This window comes from Suricata suricatta, chromosome 2 (genome assembly GCF_006229205.1).
Source record: "Suricata suricatta isolate VVHF042 chromosome 2, meerkat_22Aug2017_6uvM2_HiC, whole genome shotgun sequence".
NCBI lineage: Eukaryota > Metazoa > Chordata > Mammalia > Carnivora > Herpestidae > Suricata > Suricata suricatta.
The window spans coordinates 184,335,996-184,353,323 of record NC_043701.1 but is presented as its reverse complement, the minus strand read 5'-3'; positions in this window follow the sequence as shown (position 1 = coordinate 184,353,323).

Genomic DNA, 17,328 nt, shown 5'->3' with positions numbered 1-17,328 from the left:
AGAGAGGGACAGAGAATCCAGGCAGCTCCACACTTAGTGCAGAGACTGACGTGCGACTCGAACTCAAAACCACGAGATCACAACCTGAGCCAGTATCAGGTGGCTTAGCTGACTGAGCCACTCAGGCGCCCCCCACCCCGAATATAACATCCTAACTGGAAGCCTCCTGAAACATCAGAGACCAAAGAAGGAGCCAGGAGGGGCCGTGGGCCTTCCTCCCTCTGACCTGTGCAGCCCCTTCTCCCCCCAGGCGCCCCTGTGGCCAGAGTCCCAAGAGGCCCCAAGGCCCAGCCCGGAGCCGACAGCGTCTCCCGTCACCTCTTGGCCTCCTTATTACCAGGCCCGCTTCCCGTGGCTGCAGAAACAAAATTCCACAAAGCTCAAAGCCGCACAAGTGGATTCCTCTGCAGACCCGGAGTTGGAAGCCCTCCTCGCAAGCCGCAGGCAGGGCGATGCTCCTTCTGGAGCCTTCAGGGAGGAGAACATGGCTTGCCTCTGCCAGCTTCTCGGGGCTGCCTGCATTCTTGGCTCCTGGGCCCGGGCTGACGCGGCTTGGACCTCTGCCCGTCGCCAGACCCCGACCCCTCGCCTCCCTCTCACGCACACCCTTGCCTCTACCCGGGACCCACCCAGGGAACCCAGGTCCAGGTCCTGGACTTAATCGTGTCTGCAAAGTTCCCTCTGCCAGGCACGGTTGCGCATGAACAGCTTTGGGGATCGAGGCATGGACGTCTATAGGGGCCACGATCGTGTCTGACACAAAACTCTGATTTTTCTCTGTGATTCTACAATACATGCTCTTCATATTTATCAAGTCACAACCTTGTATTTTAAATGTATTGGCAGGGAGCACTGACGGAAGCCTTTCAAGGTAGAAAAGGAAAGTAGGGAAAGTCTGGAAACTGTCCTCTGCTGAGGCCACCCCGGCTCAGGTCACCTGGCAGTGGAGAGGCGGAGGCTGGAGGCTCACGGCAGCCCAGGCAGCAAGGCTGGGGCAGAGGGGAGCCCCCCAGCCCTGGGCCCTGCAGTCGGCGCCCAGAGGTCCCACTGCGTTCATGAGGATGTGCCCCCAAGAGCCACCTCAAGCTCTCTGAAAACTTCATTTCCTTTTCCAGCCACAGACCTTCTGCCCACCCACGGCTTGAGACCATCAGACCCGTTTTCCTAACAACCACCTGTCATCACTCGCTGCTGGAAGCTTCTCTGAAGCTCAAACGGCACCCGTCCACCCACTGCCGCCTCTGTATGACCCCCGCGCTTCCCGCTGACTGTTCATGGAGGGTGGGGTCCCGGGGGAAAGCCCGGCTCGGGGAGCCCCCACCCTGCGGGCATACGTCAGTCAGACTCAGCACAAGGCGGAAAAGAGCCAGGACTGAGCCCACTCTGACCGTCGAGTGGCTCCGGGGTCAGCCAGACTGTTCACAGTGGACGCTGGCCTCTTTCTGACCCAAGCTGCAGAGCGCAGTTTGTACCCAGTTTCTTAGGAGTTAATTTAGGCTGCAAAAATACCACAAGAACCAGACCGACCGCTGGGCACTTGGCAAAGACTTGAAGTCCTGGCAGCAGAACATCCTCCCCATTTGTGAACATAAAGGAAACATCAAAATAACTGGGGCTGCAGCCAGAAGGGCAGCCGAGCAGACAGCCCATCAGAGCACAGACTGGCCCGACTGGAGTGCGGACTGAGGCCGGCAAGGGGAGAAGTCACTGCCAAGTGCGGAGGGCTGCCGGGACCGGGCAGGGCTGCCGGTTGCTGGAGAAGGGAGGCATGACGGTATCGCACGGCCGCTGAAAGCAGCTAGCACAAACAGTGAGAGGATTTATTCTCACGGAGTCCTGGAGGCCGGAGGTGGAGGGTCGGGTGAGAGCAGGGCCCTCCTCACTCCAGGCCCTGTGCGGGGAGAACGTCCTTGCGTCGCCAGCTCCTGACGGCCCCAGGCGTCCCCCGGCTCGCAACCACATCATCCCACCTCTGGGTCCATCTCCATGCGGCCTCTCGAGGCGTCTCTGAGCATCCTCTCATCCCTGTCCCTCTACGGACTCCGCCACCCTAATCCAGGATGACCTCATCTCCAGACCCTTCCTTCAGTTTCATCTACAGACGAAGGACCCTAGTTCCCACAAAGGTCACCTTCACAGATACCAGGGGTAGAGTCTGGACATATCTTTTGGGGGACACTGGTCACCCCAGTATGGTAAGCCTCATCATCACCCTCAGAGTCCTGAGAAGAACCTTCTGCTACAGCCCCGACAAGACTTGCCTGGAAGAAAAGCCCGTCCCCCAGCTGGCCCTTCCCCGTCCGAGCTCTGCCTGGGAAACGCAGACACCACGGGAGACCCCTGCCAACCAGCGCGGTGCTGCCCCGCCTGGAGGCCACAGCCGGGGCTGAAAGGTCTCTGATACACGCCACTGGAGGAAATCCGCCAGGCGCGTCCAGCTTATCCAACCGCTGCTCAGCCCTGCCGGCCTTCGACTTCCCCAGAAAGGAGCCAAGTCTTTACCACACGGGCGTCAAAACTGAGAAAATTCCGTGGGTCTCAGGGTTCTCAGATCAAGTCTGATCACAACTCCATGGAGGCTGTGCGCACCGCTGTCTCCAGCCTGGGGAGGAGGACCCACAGAGCACCCCAGCCCATCCATCTGCTCTGCGGCGGCAGCGGCGGTGACCACCAGAGAGGGGCGGGCCATCCCACAGGTCCCACGTCGTCAGAGCAAGGATTCTTGGTGAGATCAAAATGCAGTGTAGAAGCACACAGATTCTAGGGGCACCTGGGTGGCTCAGTCGGTTAAGTATCTGACTTCAGCTCAGGTCATGATCTTATGGTTTGTGGGTTCAAGCCCTGCGTCAGGCTCCGTGCTAACAGCTCAGAGCCTGGAGCCTGCTTCAGGTTCTGAATCTCCTTCTCTGTCTGCCCCTCCCCTGCTCATGCTCTGTTTCTCTCTGCCTCTCAAAAGTGAATAAATGTTAAAAAAATGTTTTAATAAAATTTTTTTAAAGAGTAGATTCTAAAAACATCTCCTAAGTCAGCATAGATGGTCTGTAAAAATGCTTTGTCTGAGCAAGGAATCCCTTCTCCCTCCCACGAAGATAAGTAATGCCGGCACACGTGGGGTCCTCTTGAGATGCTTGGGCCCACCTATCTCCTGATGGCCCGCCACTGGGAGAGCAGGAGGGCCCCCGGGGGCACAGACCCCAGAGACGGCAGGGGGCGCTGATAAGGGTCCACGCCGGACACCCTGCTGATGACGGCAAACAGGGGCTTACAGCTGGGCTTTAAAGCATCTAGAAAAATCAAGCCCTGTGATGTTTGTGCTTCCTGATGCTGTGGCGCAAACAGGGCTGTCACAAGGGCGCGTGCTCCGGCTGTAAACGCTGTCCATCTTCCCCCCACGGGGGCAGCCTCTACCCTCGAGGGTTACCTGAGACAGCATAAGTGCATTTCTCGGGTGAGCGTCTTCCACAACGTGCCTTCCTAGATCACTGCCCCCTCAATATTAAGGTGCCTAGAAGTCACCCGGGGTGGGGGTGGGGGTCTCGTTAAGCTGTAGATTCAGGGCTCTGAAGCTACAAGTTCCCGGGGCCACAGATCACACCCCGAGTAGACATTTCCCTCACCCCTGCCTCTCCTCTCCCTTAAATCCGCACTTCAAGGCTCAGGTGCATTCCTGCCATGACTGCTCACTAAGGGTTTCTGGAACCATCAGCCTCCCGCCCGCCAGGGGAGCCTCCTGAAATCACGCTCTCTCTGCGCAGATGACACCGACGCTCTCTGCACGGCTCCTCTGGCCTCTGTCTCTGGCCGTTGGGTTGGCTGAGCAGAACTGAGACACCCTGTGCACCGGGAGCGTCGTAAAGAGTCGAAGGAAAGAAGACAAGGCGGCTGTAGTTGAGCCTCTGGGATCCTGACGTGGTTACAGAGGAGGTGACTCAGCGCAGTGGGCCGGCGCCAGATCGCTGGCATCGTCCAGCTGCCGGCTTCTCCCCTGGTCCGTCATGAAGCTGCCAATGTCTGTCCGCCTCTGAGAACCGACCTAATACCACAGAGCCTCCAGGGTCGAGTCAAACAGCACCTCCTGTAAGACCGAAGAGTTTCCTCTATGGCTCTCTGCTTCCCTGGTTCTCTAACTGGCTGGGAGTTGATATCATGATAAAACCACAATCCTAACTCAGGGCAAGTTGATTAGATGGGCACAGGTAGAGATGGTAGACATATAAACACAACCCAGTGAGAACTGAATGATTCCCAAGGACATATAAGCTTAGGTCAGCCATGAAAGTGAGGGATTTACTTCTTGGGCTAGAAAACGCCTTCCCTCTGGGTATTCAGCCCAACGACTGTGGACAGTCCCGGCTGCAGCTCTGGGCATAACTGTGGGTCTCTCTTACCATCAGCAAGAACAAAGAAAAGCCGGGGGTCCCTGCAGACAAGGTCTCTTCCTGCTGGAGGCAGAACAAATGGATGAAACCATACCTTAGGACATGTCAGTTTATCATGAGCTTTGAGAGTGTTTATGTCCTTCAGCCCCTACATTTTTTGGAAATAATTCAAAATAGAGATAACACTCTAGATTTTGGATTAAACATGGTAACTTGAATAATGGAATGTGCAGCTGCTCCCTACAAAACTCCCACTGGAAACAACATAGGTTCACAAGGATGGAATCATCGTACATACGTCAACAGCAACATCTTGGAAAATAAAAAGCAGACAGACCATTTCACTGCTGGGGATGGACAAGGAGCTGCCGTTGACCACCATTTCCACAGATGACACCTAAAAACTTCAGACTTTTTTTAAAGTCTGAAGGCACTGGAGAGTGATCAGGAGCAGGCGGACCCTGGAGGGAGGTGGACGTTCAGAAGAGTTTCCCATTTTCATGACTTTGGGTCTAAGAATAGACCCAGAACTGAGGCATCCAGAGCAGCTCAATCTGAGGAGCCATCCCTCAGGATCTCCAGCTTCCAGAACCAGAGGAGAGAGCTCAGGGACCCTACAACCACTGGAGAGGCAGGGTCAGGGCAGGAGGAGGGATTCTGCCCATAAACTCAACCCAGGAACCTGGCCGACCACTGAACAACAGACGCACAGGGCAGGCTCCGCGCAGCCCGAAGGTCAAAAGAACTGACTTAGACATGAACTACTTGCTGCAAGAGAGAGGGTTTCAGGTTTGAATTCAAAGCCACATATACTGCCTGCTGAGCAAAGAAGATAAGTACTCTCTGGAGGCCCAGAAGAGAATCCAGAGTGTCTCTGACATACCACTCACAAGGGGTAGGACGCATGAAAAACTTACAGTTGACCCTTGGACAGTGCGGGAGTTAGGGCCACCAGCCTCCAGGGCACTCAAAATTCCATGAATGACTTGACTTCCCAAAAACTAAACTACAAAAAGCCTCCTGTTGGTGGGAAGCCCTACTGATGACAGAAGCAGTCGATTAACACGCATTTTGTATGATATCTGTACTACGTACCGTATCCTTACAAGAAAGTAAGCTGGAGAGAAGAAAATGTTCTTAAGGAAATCATAAGGAGGGGGAAATACACTGATAGCCCTAGACTGTATTTATCCAAAAAATATCATACCATCTAAGCAGACCATGCAGTTTTAAACCCCTGTGCGTGATATATGACCATACAGGAAAAGTAAACAATGATATATGTGCACACACGTGATAGAACTTCAAACACTCTGAAGCAAAAATTGAATTAAAATGTAAATAGACAATTCCTCGGATGCCTGGGTGGCTCAGTTAAGCATCGACTCTTGATTTCGCTCAAATCATGATCACATGGCTAATGGGTTCAAGCCCTGCATCAGGCTCTGCACAATCAGCATGGAGCCTACTTGGGATTCTCTCTCTCCCCCTCCCCTTTCTCTGCCCCTCCCCACTCACACTCTCTCTCAAAATCCACAAGCACTGTTAAAGACATTAATTTCCATCCCTCATAAATTAGTGGAACAAATAGATTAAAAATTAGTAAAGCTACAGATTTACTCTTTACTCCTCCCGAAAGCTGCATAATACACATTCTTGGCAAGTCCACAGAGCATGTGCACCAAGATATGCCATATACAGGCCAATCACAGAAGACTTATTAAATATAAGAGAGTTAAAATCATACTAACTATATGCTCTGACCGAAGTGGAATTAAATGAGAAATGAATACAATATATCAAAACACTGCTAATGTGTAGAATTAGAACAACCTACTTCTAAATAGTCCATGTCTCAGAAAACACATGGAAATTTAGAAAATATTCAAATTGAATGATGATGAAAACACAACTAGTATGACTTTGGGGTTGCTTAAAGTGACATTTACAACTTTAAATATTAGAAAAAGGCAGATCAAAATTTAATGACTTAGTGCCTAACTCAAACACCAGTGAAAGAAGAGCAAAGTAAACTTAAATTAAACAGAAGGAAGGAAATGAGAAAAATAAGACACAAATCAATAAAATGGGGGGAAAAAACACAAAAGAACAAGAGCAACAAAATGTGTAAATCCCGAGCTGGGGCGCCGGGCTGGGGGGTGGGGGCTCAGCCAGTTAAGCATCTGACTCTTGATTTTGGCTCAGGTTGGGATCTCATGGTCGTGAGTTGAAGCCCCACACCGAGCTCTGCACTGACAGTGCAAAGCCTACTTAGGATTTTCTCTTGTTCTCTGCCTCTCCCCCACTGACACGGTCTCTTTCTCTCTCTCGAAATTAACAAATGCATATAAATAAATAAATAAATCCCTAGCTGTATTGATCAAGAAAAAAAGAGAAAGAGGAACAAAGAACAGAGTATTGCTGTAGGACCCACAGATTCTCAAAGGGAAATAGGGGAATATTTGAATAACCGAACACCAACAAACAGAGCAACTTACATGAAACAGACAAACTTCATGAAAAATATACGGCTTATCAAAGTTGACACAAAATGAAGCAGAAACTCTAATAGCCTTGTACCTATCTGTTCAAGAAGAAAATAACACCACTCTTACACAAACTCTTTCAGATTTTAAGGGAGGAAGGAACCTTCACCAGCCCATTATACGAGGCCAAAATAATTCTAATACAACAACCTGAAAATTACACCATAGTAGAAGAAACAGCAGGAAAATACTTCTCATGAACATAGATCCAAATTTCCTTAACAAACGTTAGTACCTATAATCCGGTAACATAGAAGATAACCTCACATAACCATGTGAGAATGATCCCAGGAAGGGTTTTGTTTTTAAACATTTATTTTTGAGAGACAGAGAGTATAGACAGAGCTCAAGTAATGGAGGAGCAGAGAGAAAGGGAGACACAGCATCTGAAGCAGGCTCCAGGCTCTGAGCTGTCAGCACAGAGCCCAATGTGGGACTCCAACCCACAGACTGTGAGATCATGACCTGAAGTCAGACGCTTAACAGAATGAGCCACCCAAGCACCCCTACAAGCCAGATTTAACATTTAAAAAGTAATAAATAGAAGTTGTGCTATTAATAGAATAAAAGAAAACCATATGATTGCTTCAACAGTGACCAAAAAAGCTCTTGGCCATTTGACAAAACTCAACGATTCATTATTTTTTAAATCTTGGCAGACAAGGACTAGAAAGAAACATCTTCAGTCTGCTAACAGGATCCACACAAAGTCCAAAGTTAAAACTAGACTGAATGTTGAAAAAGACTGCATGCCTCCCCCTTGATATTAAAGCTGACGTGATGATGTCTCCTCCGATTACTCACACTCCGTGTTATACTGGAGTCCTGGCCACTGCAACAAGGCAAGGAAAAGCAGACAGATGAACAGAGATTAGAAAAAGAGCAGTAATATCACCTATTTGCAGATGCCCCCACTGTTTCCATAGAAAGTCCTAAGGAATTTATGAAACAACTTTTACAACTAATAAGGGCACAGAACACATGTTTAAAATACAGCCATAGACTATTAGACTCAAAAGACTCAATAGACTCAGAAAACAAACTACTTAGTAGAAGTTCAATAAACACATGCAATACCTGTTCACTAGAAGCCATAAAATATTACTGAGAGCCATTAAGTCAGACCTAAATAAGTGAAGAGACATCCCACATTCATGGCTTTGAAGACTCAATATTAAGATGTCAATTTCCCCAAAATTTCGCTATAAATTTAACATAATCCCAATCAAATGCACAGCTGGCTTTTATGTGGAAATTCACAAGCTGGTTCTAAAATTTGTATGGAAACACAAACCACCTTAAACTGCCAAAAGAACCTCTAGGAAAGGAGAAGAGCGCTGAAGGACCACGGTGCCGACCTGAGGACTTACCGCAACGCTTCCGGGAACCAAGGCGGTTTGACACGGGCCTAAGGACCAACAATGTATCCGCGAAACAGAACAGAGCAAACCAGATTCAACAAAAGCACAGAAGCAATCTAATATAAAGAGGAGTCTTTCCACCACGTTGTGTTGGAACAACTGGATATTCATACAAAAAGAGAGCCCTGACACACGCACGTCAAGTGCTGGACTCACCCAGGGGAAGGACGGCCACCAGAACTAAACATGACGTCCAGAAACCGCAAATACATTTGTTGGCACTAATGTCTACTTCAAAAGAAACCGATGCTACAAAAACCCCACCAGTGAGATGCTGCCTTTCTCTCCGTTCCACGGCAGGAGCTGGACAAAGCGCCCTGCACAGAGTCCCTGAGAAACGGGGCCGTCTCTGACTGCCACGGCCGTGCGTGTGCCCACTCTCGAATGCTCCCAACACTGGAACACTCTTCTGGCCCCGCCCCTATTCAGGAGGGCCCTCGCCAAGGCCCAGGGAGCCTTCTGCGGGCCCCTGTCCCAGGGACCTCCAAGTGGGACATCTGGGGAGGAAGAGGGCCGCGTAGGCAGAGCTCTGAGTGAGGACCATGCAGACAGAGCGTCTTCTATACCCAAAACCACAGCCACAGGGCCACCGGTCCCTGCAGCAGGACAGCACCACAGTCACCACTGACATCATCATATATCATATGTCACCTACGTCATACACCACACACACCACACACCATGTACCGTCACACACCACACACCACACACAGCAGGACAACACCATTGACAGGAAAACAACATTCTCATTCTGTTACCCATTTACACGAGCCAACAAATCCCCTTTTCTGCCCAGGGCTGTTTTGGCAATTACAACTTTAAGCCGCTATCCTGTGAATATGCAGAATTTTCAAAAATGAAAATGTACGGACTTTAGTAAAAAGAAGAGGTACCTAGAGGGAAGGATGTCAGAGAACCACCAGATGCAGTGGACATGGTGGGGCCACGAGCAGACTGACGGCCCCCTCAGCCCCCACAAAGCCAGTGTGTTCCAGCTTCCACGACTGGGGCCTGTCCGTGGGGTCCACCCCTTTGGGCTCGGTGGTCGGTTTGGGGGTCAGTCGGCCCAGGTCACGGGACGGGTTGTCATGGCCAAGGAGACCCAAGGCCTTGGTCCCCAAGGAGACGAGAGCAAAAGGTGAAGTGGCCAGAGCTCGTGCCCCGTTCCGTCTGCCCCGAGGCGGGAGGCCGCGTCGGGGGGAGGGGCTCGGGGGGAGGGGGGCCAGAGCGGAGAGCTCACGCAAGAACACGGATCCCGGGGCTGCCTGGGCTCAGGAGCCCGTGTGCCCTCTACGGCTGGGGCTGGCTGGGTCACCTGTCCACACTGAGGAGGACACGCCCACCCGCTGCCATTCAGAGTGACCACCCAACTCGATTCTGCGATCCCACACTCGTCTGCTGTGGTGGTTTCCACACAGAAATTCCAATCCAAAGCCAAAGGTGGGTTTCCAACATCTCCAGGCCCTGGGCCCCCCACCCCGTGCCCCTCGGGGATGCGCAACAATCCGCCATCTTCCCAGGTTCCAGAATTAGCTGAGGTGGCGCCCTGCTTTCCCCGAGGTAACTGAGAAAGAGCCGCGTCTGCCTCAGGCTGCGGGTTGTAGGGACAGCCTGGGTCCTACAGCTTCCCAGTGTCCCGACGACCCAGCCTGCCCCCCCGCCCCCCCCTCCCGTGCTGTGGGGACCGGGCCTCCCCTCCTGGGAGCAGCTCAGGCCTGGGCCCCAGGGGCCGCCACGCTCTGCCCCAGAGCCGCTGGGCACAGAGCCTCGGCTGTCCCCTGCCAACAACACCAGGGCACCCGACAGCGCCCTGAGTCCTCCCCGCGGACCTACCAGGCTGAAAGCCGGGTGCCCTGCACGAGGCCCCAACGTTTCTTTGGAGCACCAGAAAGGCCTCCCGGGGCCACAGCCACCCAGGAAGTTCAGCCACATTCCCGGCTCGCCGAAGCGCCTGGCTCTCTCTCCAGAGGCAGGCTGCGGGCCGGAGCACGTGCTCTCTCTGCTCCTCTGCCCGTCGCTAATCGGTGGTCACTGAGGGCATGTCCCGGGTAAGCTGCCCCGCCGGAGCCCTTGCTCCAGGCAGCTGTCCATCTCCCACTGACAGACGGTGGGGTTGCCAGTGGCCTTGGCCTGTCGCTAGCACAGTGAGTGCTGCTGTCTGTCCGGCGGCCCCAGGCCTCGGGCCTGGCCCCTGGTGGAGCACCAGCCTTGGAGCAAGGCCGGGCCTTCAGAAGAAGCTGCCAAGTTCTGGTTTTCATTCCTTTTAAATCCAGACAACCGTCCCTGCTGGCAGCGCTGCAGGAAATTGGGGGACAGATTGGGAAGGCGGCCAGCCTTTGTCTCAGACCTGGGCCTGGGGCCCGACCCGGTGTCCTGGGCAGCAGAGCCTCCGCCCCGTGGCCTTCTCCTGGCCCTGCCCCCGCGCCCAGGTGGAGTAGAGCTAAAGGAGCTGGGCAGTGGGGCCCCTTGGATATTTATTTGCTTTAAAAACGTTTCAATCCTGGCTGCCTGTGTTCTCAGCAATCCATGTGTTAATTTACCCAGCTCTCCTCTGCTGAGCTGCACTCCTTTTTAATGAGATTAAATGAGGAGATTCTCTGAATTTAAATTAGATGGTCTTCTAAGGCACTCAACACATCACCCTGTCCAGAGCCCCATCCCGGCCACCCCCGCCTCCCTCGGATGTCCCTGCGGCCAGGAGCCAACCAGCCCACCCTCCACTGGGCAGCTGGGGGGTAGTTTTAAACCCTGCATTTAATCACATCCCCCCCGTGTGAAGCCCTTATCTGGCTGGCCGTTTTCTACTTGGCTCTACACTTCCATCCAGGATTTCCCCCACCACCTGCCTCCTCCCAGCCCCCAGGCCTTCCTACCACGGCCCCTTTACCAGAATACCCCCCTTTCCTCTGGGAGTCCCTGCTTATCCGGCGGAGTTCAGCCCCAGCAGGCCGGCTTCCAGAAAGGAGGCAGCCCCCTCTCGGGCTCTCGCCGCGCTCGTGATTAAGTGGTGAATTTTGCGCCTGTGGAACCCAACAGTCTCGTTCTCCACGGCCACGGCACGCCCGGTGGATATTTGTTCAGTCAGCGAACGAGTGAAAGCGTTCAGTGGAATGGCAAAAGCAAGCCCCCGATTGAACAAATTACTTCATAGAATCGCCAGAAACCGCAGGCCCTTCTAGCATGTGCCGGCACGGGCACGCGGCGGGACAGAGCAAACGCAGCCTCGTCCACCCGAGGTTCCGCGCCAGGTTCTAGTCACGTAAGGGCAGGTCCGAAGGGACCGCTAACCCTCCCTGCCCAAGCCCTCCCTGTCCTGAGCCGTCTGCGGTCCTGAACCCGCTTAACCCCCACAGGTCCCCACCCGGCGAGCGGGCCAATCGCCCCACTTCGCAGAGGAGGACGTGGAGCCCAGAGCGCTGGGTAATTCCCCCGAATTACCTGAGTGCCGGAGCTCGGGTGTGAGGGCAGGCCTCTGGCTCCACAGACAGCACTCTTAAATTTATTTTTTTATTTTTTATTTTTGAGAGACAGAGAGAGACAGCACGAGCAGGGGAGGGGCAGAGAGAGAGGGAGCAGGCTCCAGGCTCCGAGCTGTCAGCATAGAGCCCAATGCGGGGCTCGAACCCACGACCTGTGAGATCATGACCTGAGCCGAAGCCGGATGCTCAACCGACTGAGCCACCCAGGCACCCCAGCACTCTTTGCCACCAGCCTTGCCTGCCTGGGGTGGGCGGGGGGAGACCTCTGACCTCCAGCTCCATCCTCCGGAGGGCTATGGCCCTTTTCTCCTTGGTGCACACACTACTTTACAAAACCACTCTCCCGCTGAGGACATTCTGATTACTGCAAAAGAATAACTCTGTGCATGTGTCTATATGCATTTTCTAAATATAAACGTTCCTTAGGATAGATTCCTGGAAGCAGGATTATTGCCTTTAAAATCCCCCTTAAACGAATGAGTGGTGAGGGCTTCCCAGAGCCACGTGCAGGCCTCTGTAACCAGAAGCCGGTGGGCAGAGTCCCTGCTCCGGCTGGATTCAGGGAGGCAGGGCCCATGGCATGTGCCACGAAGCCGTCTAGCAGTCTCACCAGACCGGGGGACACAGGCACAGCCTTATGACATCTCTGTCCAGAGATCTCCACCTCGGAGGAGCTTCTCACTGGCAGGTGTAGGGCACAGTGACTGGAGACGGGGTGCATCCCAACTCTTAGCAGCAGCAAGGATGGGCCCAGCTGGGCCAGGGGTTTGCCTTTCAACCAGCAGTGAGTTAACACCAAAGACAGCAGTCTCTGCTTGGATCATGAAATTACTGCCGAGGAATCAACATGCCCCAAAAGGAGAAGGCTGAGTCCCGACCCCTCTTCAAGCATGAGCAAACATATTGCATGCTGATCCCATCCTTATAATTTACGGTAAATATTAGTCTAATGTCTGTGAAAGGGTCTTTAGCTTAACACCCAAACCCAGGTTTCCAGTTCTAATCCAGATGCTTCCGAGCTGTCCGGGCTTCTCTGTTCCAACAGTCCCGAGGGCAGCCGGGACCTGCGGGGAGAGCTCAGCTACTCGAGCCCCGCCACGCCTTCACGGGGCTGTCACTTCCCAGTTTGGAGAAGGTCGACTTTAAAAAGGCAACAGGCCCATTAAAGGACGGGCGATGGAAAGTCTCTTAGTGAGGTGGAGACACAAGCATGAGCAGAGGGTGTGCGGGGTAGCCGCGCCAGAAGCCCGGGTTCGGGTCGGTCCCTGGAAAGCCCGAAGGGCATCTGTGATGAAGGAAGCTGCGGGGCGGCGGCCCGTCCGGAGGCTGAGGGCGCTGTGCCTGTTCTGATCCTAAAACACACAGGAGGTCCAGAAGGTGGAACGGGGGCCCCGAGAAGAAGTGCCCACCGAAGGGACCTGGAGTGTGGCCTCATTTAGAAAAAGGATCTTCGCAGATGTAACCGATTAAAGATCTCAAGATGAGATCGTCTTGGATTTAAGGTGGGCGCTACGTGCAACAGTGTCCTTACAAGAGACAGGAAAGGAGAAGGCACAGGCACAGAGGGAGGAGTGCCATGTGGAGACAGAGGCAGACATTGGAGTGATGTGTTCACAGACCAAGAAATGTCAGGGTCACCGGGAACCCCCAGGAGCAGAAGAGGCAAGGGAGGGCCCCCTGCGGTGAGCACGCTGCTGACACCTTGATCTTGGGCTTCTGGCCTCCAGGACTCTACAATACGCTTCTGTCGCTCAGGCCACCAAGCATACAGTCATTTGTAAAGCAGCCCTAGGAAACAAATACGGGACGTGTAGTCCGACACTCAATTTCTGGGAAAACGCTGCAAAGAAATGCCTTTAAATATTATTCCAATAATGATTCCCTTTAGGACTCTGGAAAGCCCGATATGTCTGGACTTTGTTATTGACTAAAAGACGGAGCTGCGCAGCTCTGTGATTGACCTCTTTTTCAGGAGCTGGGTTACAAACAATCAGCTATCAAATTGAGAGTCCCAGGATTTAAAGAAAAAAGGCAAGTTTGGCCAAATCCTTTTCTCATCAACTAAAGACCTCGGAGGCTCCAAGGGTGGAGTTTTGATTTGGGGAAAGAGCTGTGCCCAGGGATCCCATGGCAGGAGGAGTCTGCCTTTGAGGTGCTTCGACCCCAACTCCTAGCATGGAGATGGTCTGAGAAGCAAGGAGGCACAGGGAGCTATCCCTCTGTGTTGGGGGATATATAATTTTTCAGGAAAAGAGGAAACGGTAATGGCACATGGAACCCACGAGTGTACCAATGGGCTTGTCCACTAAGGACGGTGGACACACAGCAACATGGCCCACGATTGTGAAGCCAGGGGTGGTGTGGTCCACCTGGGCACAGCAGCTCCTGGAGGCACCGGCACCACACTGGGAAAACCATTCCCAGGAGTCCGAACTTTCATCCCAGCTGGCCGGCACACCTACAAAGACCAAGGATTTCCTTGAACCCTTCAAGGGCGTGGGAAACACCATGTGAAGCAGTTTGGACAGGAGCTCCCGAAGGCTCAAGCTCACCAACATCTCTTGACAAAATTCAGGGGTTTTTTTTGATCTTGATAAAATTCAAGTTCTGACTGATCTAAAAATACTACCATGACAGTGCAAATGATCCATTAAACGAAGTAATTGCAAAGAAGTATACTTGAGCCCAAACCACTCCTAAGATTGGTTTCCAAGTAAGAATCCAAAGTCGAAACCATTAAACTTGATAGCATTCCTGGGGGTTGGCACACGGCCAGACTTTCTGTGGTCGGTAGGGGGAATATTTCTGGGACTTCCGGTTAGAAAATCACCGACATCACGAAAACCCAGGCAGGAATGCGCCCCCGCTCCTCCGTGACGTGTCCCCAGGCCAGCTCCCTTCCAGGCGGCCACGTCAGTTCTCATCTAAAGGATTCCTGCTCCCACGGGACTGACAGCACCCGCTCACCATGTTACACGTGTTCAAAAAAACGAGTGATCCCACTTCATTTGCATTTAAAAGTTCAGTGCACTCTCGCAGGTCCAAGTGTGGAGAATGTTTTCCCTGGAATCCCAAGTTCATGTGTTCTAGAGGCTGTTCCCTTCCTCTCCGGGGTGGGAGATGTTGTTCTGTCAAACGCAAAAGACAAGCTCTTGTGGAGAAAAACCATATTTCCTATGAAAACTCAATGTGGTTCCCAAGAGCCTGCGTTGGAAGCAAAAGGTCACGTATGAGGTGTGATTCCAGACCACGTGACTGGTATTTCACCAAGTGGGTCAAAGTTACACATCCCAAACGGAGCCTGTTTTTATTCCATTATCGGAAAAACCTCTTCACCAGCTGCCTTCAAGATGGTGAGAGGAATCATGCTAAGCTGGTGGCAAACCCTTCCGATCTGGGGGAGGAACTGGAAGTCGGGGGAGAGTCGTGGGGCTGGTGAGCCAGGGGCGGGAGCGAACCGAACGACCCGCGTTGTTGCCAGAGGTAAGCCTGGTTCGCATCTGGCAGATGTCAGCCAGAGAGCAGTGTGTCGCCGTCCTGGAAGGAGGTAGGGGGTGGTGACCGAATCTCCTCACCGGTAAGGAGGGCAGCGTGTGTCCCCTGGGGGCACGATGGAGCAGGAGTGTCACTGGATGTGGGCAAAGGCGGCTCCCATGGCCTGAGAGGGGCGTCGTGGTGACCCGGGCACAGGCCCCCCAGGACTGAGGTCTGGCCGTGCACCACATAAGCCCGGAAGAAGGCACAGAAGCCATCTGAGGGCCAGGACACTCGAGGACGGGCCTTGGACAAGACAGACGATGAGCCTGTCATGCCCTGAGACCACGTGCAACGCTGGACACCGTGGTTTATCCCCCCGCCTCCCCCCTCCGAGTCTCTTCTCAAGAGAACAGGACGCTGGGACGCAGGAGGAGCCGCTCCCCCAGACGGATGAAGGTGCGCCTGCCGCTCGCGCACGGGGTAAGCCGAGCAGTCGAGGCGGTGAGCCGCTGCCCCTCCGGGAAGGACTCGCCCGGCTACGGGGATGGAGGTGGGCGGACGGCCCCGCCCGAGCAAGCGGGTCCTGGCCTGAGAGCCCGGTGTGCACACCCCTCCGCAGATCCGTGCGCAGTGCCAGCCACGCGGCGGTTAGAATCGGCCCTGGAAGTCTCACACCACGGAAACTGGCAAATGCTACAGATGAGGGGCTTTTTTCCCCAAGTCAGCTGTTCACCGTTTGCCAGCCCGCCCTTCCGGAGAAGCCTCGGCGCCTGGGCCGGGTCAGCCGGCCGCGGGCCCCTCCCACGGGCTCGGGGCGCCCCGCTTCTCCCCAGGCCCAGACCTGCTTCCCCTCCTGCACCTGCACCGTCCTAGCGCCGTGTCAGGAGAGCAGGACCCTCGCGGCCGCGCAGGGTACTCAGTGCGTCCTGACTGGCGGGGTCCAGGGGGTTCATTCTCATCGTCTAAGGTGCGGTTTGCTGCTTCCTTCAGCCCATTGTCAAGCGCATATTAAGCAATGGCTGTGTGACAGACGCCGGGCCAGACGCTGTGCGAACCGGGCCGCGCCCCTCCACAGGCAAGCAGGCGGCCTGAGGGAGTCCGGTGCGGGCGCTCCATCCAGCCGGGCAGGTGGCTCCTATCAAACGCTCTCTAAGTTAACAGCAGCTTTATAATTATATAAAAGTGTAAGTACGTAACAGCATAAAATATGTTCAAAACATTAAATCTGTGAGGAGATGAGATTGAATGTATTCAGCGTTAGAAAAATAGATACACTCTGCTTTCACCAGCAGTGGAGCTAAAGTCACGAGAAAATCAGGATTTACGTGTTTGTTAACAAAAACAGAATATCAAGCGATTGACTCCAGTAATAGAACATGTTTCCGGGCACCTGGGGGGCTCGGTTGGTTAAGCGTCTGACTCTTGACTTTGGCTCAGGTCATGAGCTCACAGTGGGGCTCGAGCCCCACATCTGGCTCTGGGCTGACAGCACGGAGCTGCTTGGGATCCTCTGTCTCCCTCTCTCTCTGCCTCTCCCCTCCTCGCTCGCTCTCTCTCTCTCTCAAAAAAAATAATCAACTTTGAAAAAACAACACTCCGAGAAACAGTCTGTTTCAGCATTTCCTAAGCGCTGGTCGGAGGTACAGACTCCCAGCCAGAAGATGAATAAACGTGGGAACTCAGGTCACCAGGTGATTACAGTTAAAACTATTTGTATCTTGTGCTCAGAACCTGCTGAGAGAGTACATCTTAAACGTCCTCACAAAGAAAGAAAATGGTAATTACGTGAGGTGGTGCAGGCATCAGTTAAAACTACGGTGGTGTCATTTCTGTGCTACATGTGTGTCCACTAACACACCGCGCACGTTCAACTTACAGTGTTCTAGGTCAATCATATCCCAATAAAGCCGGGACATGAACAGGTGTGAGGGTTCAATGTCAGGCGGCAGCCACTCAGCCTTCCAGACCAAAGCAGCCAGAATAACTCAAACAGCCAACCTTTGTTGTTTTAAAAAAATAAAGCACC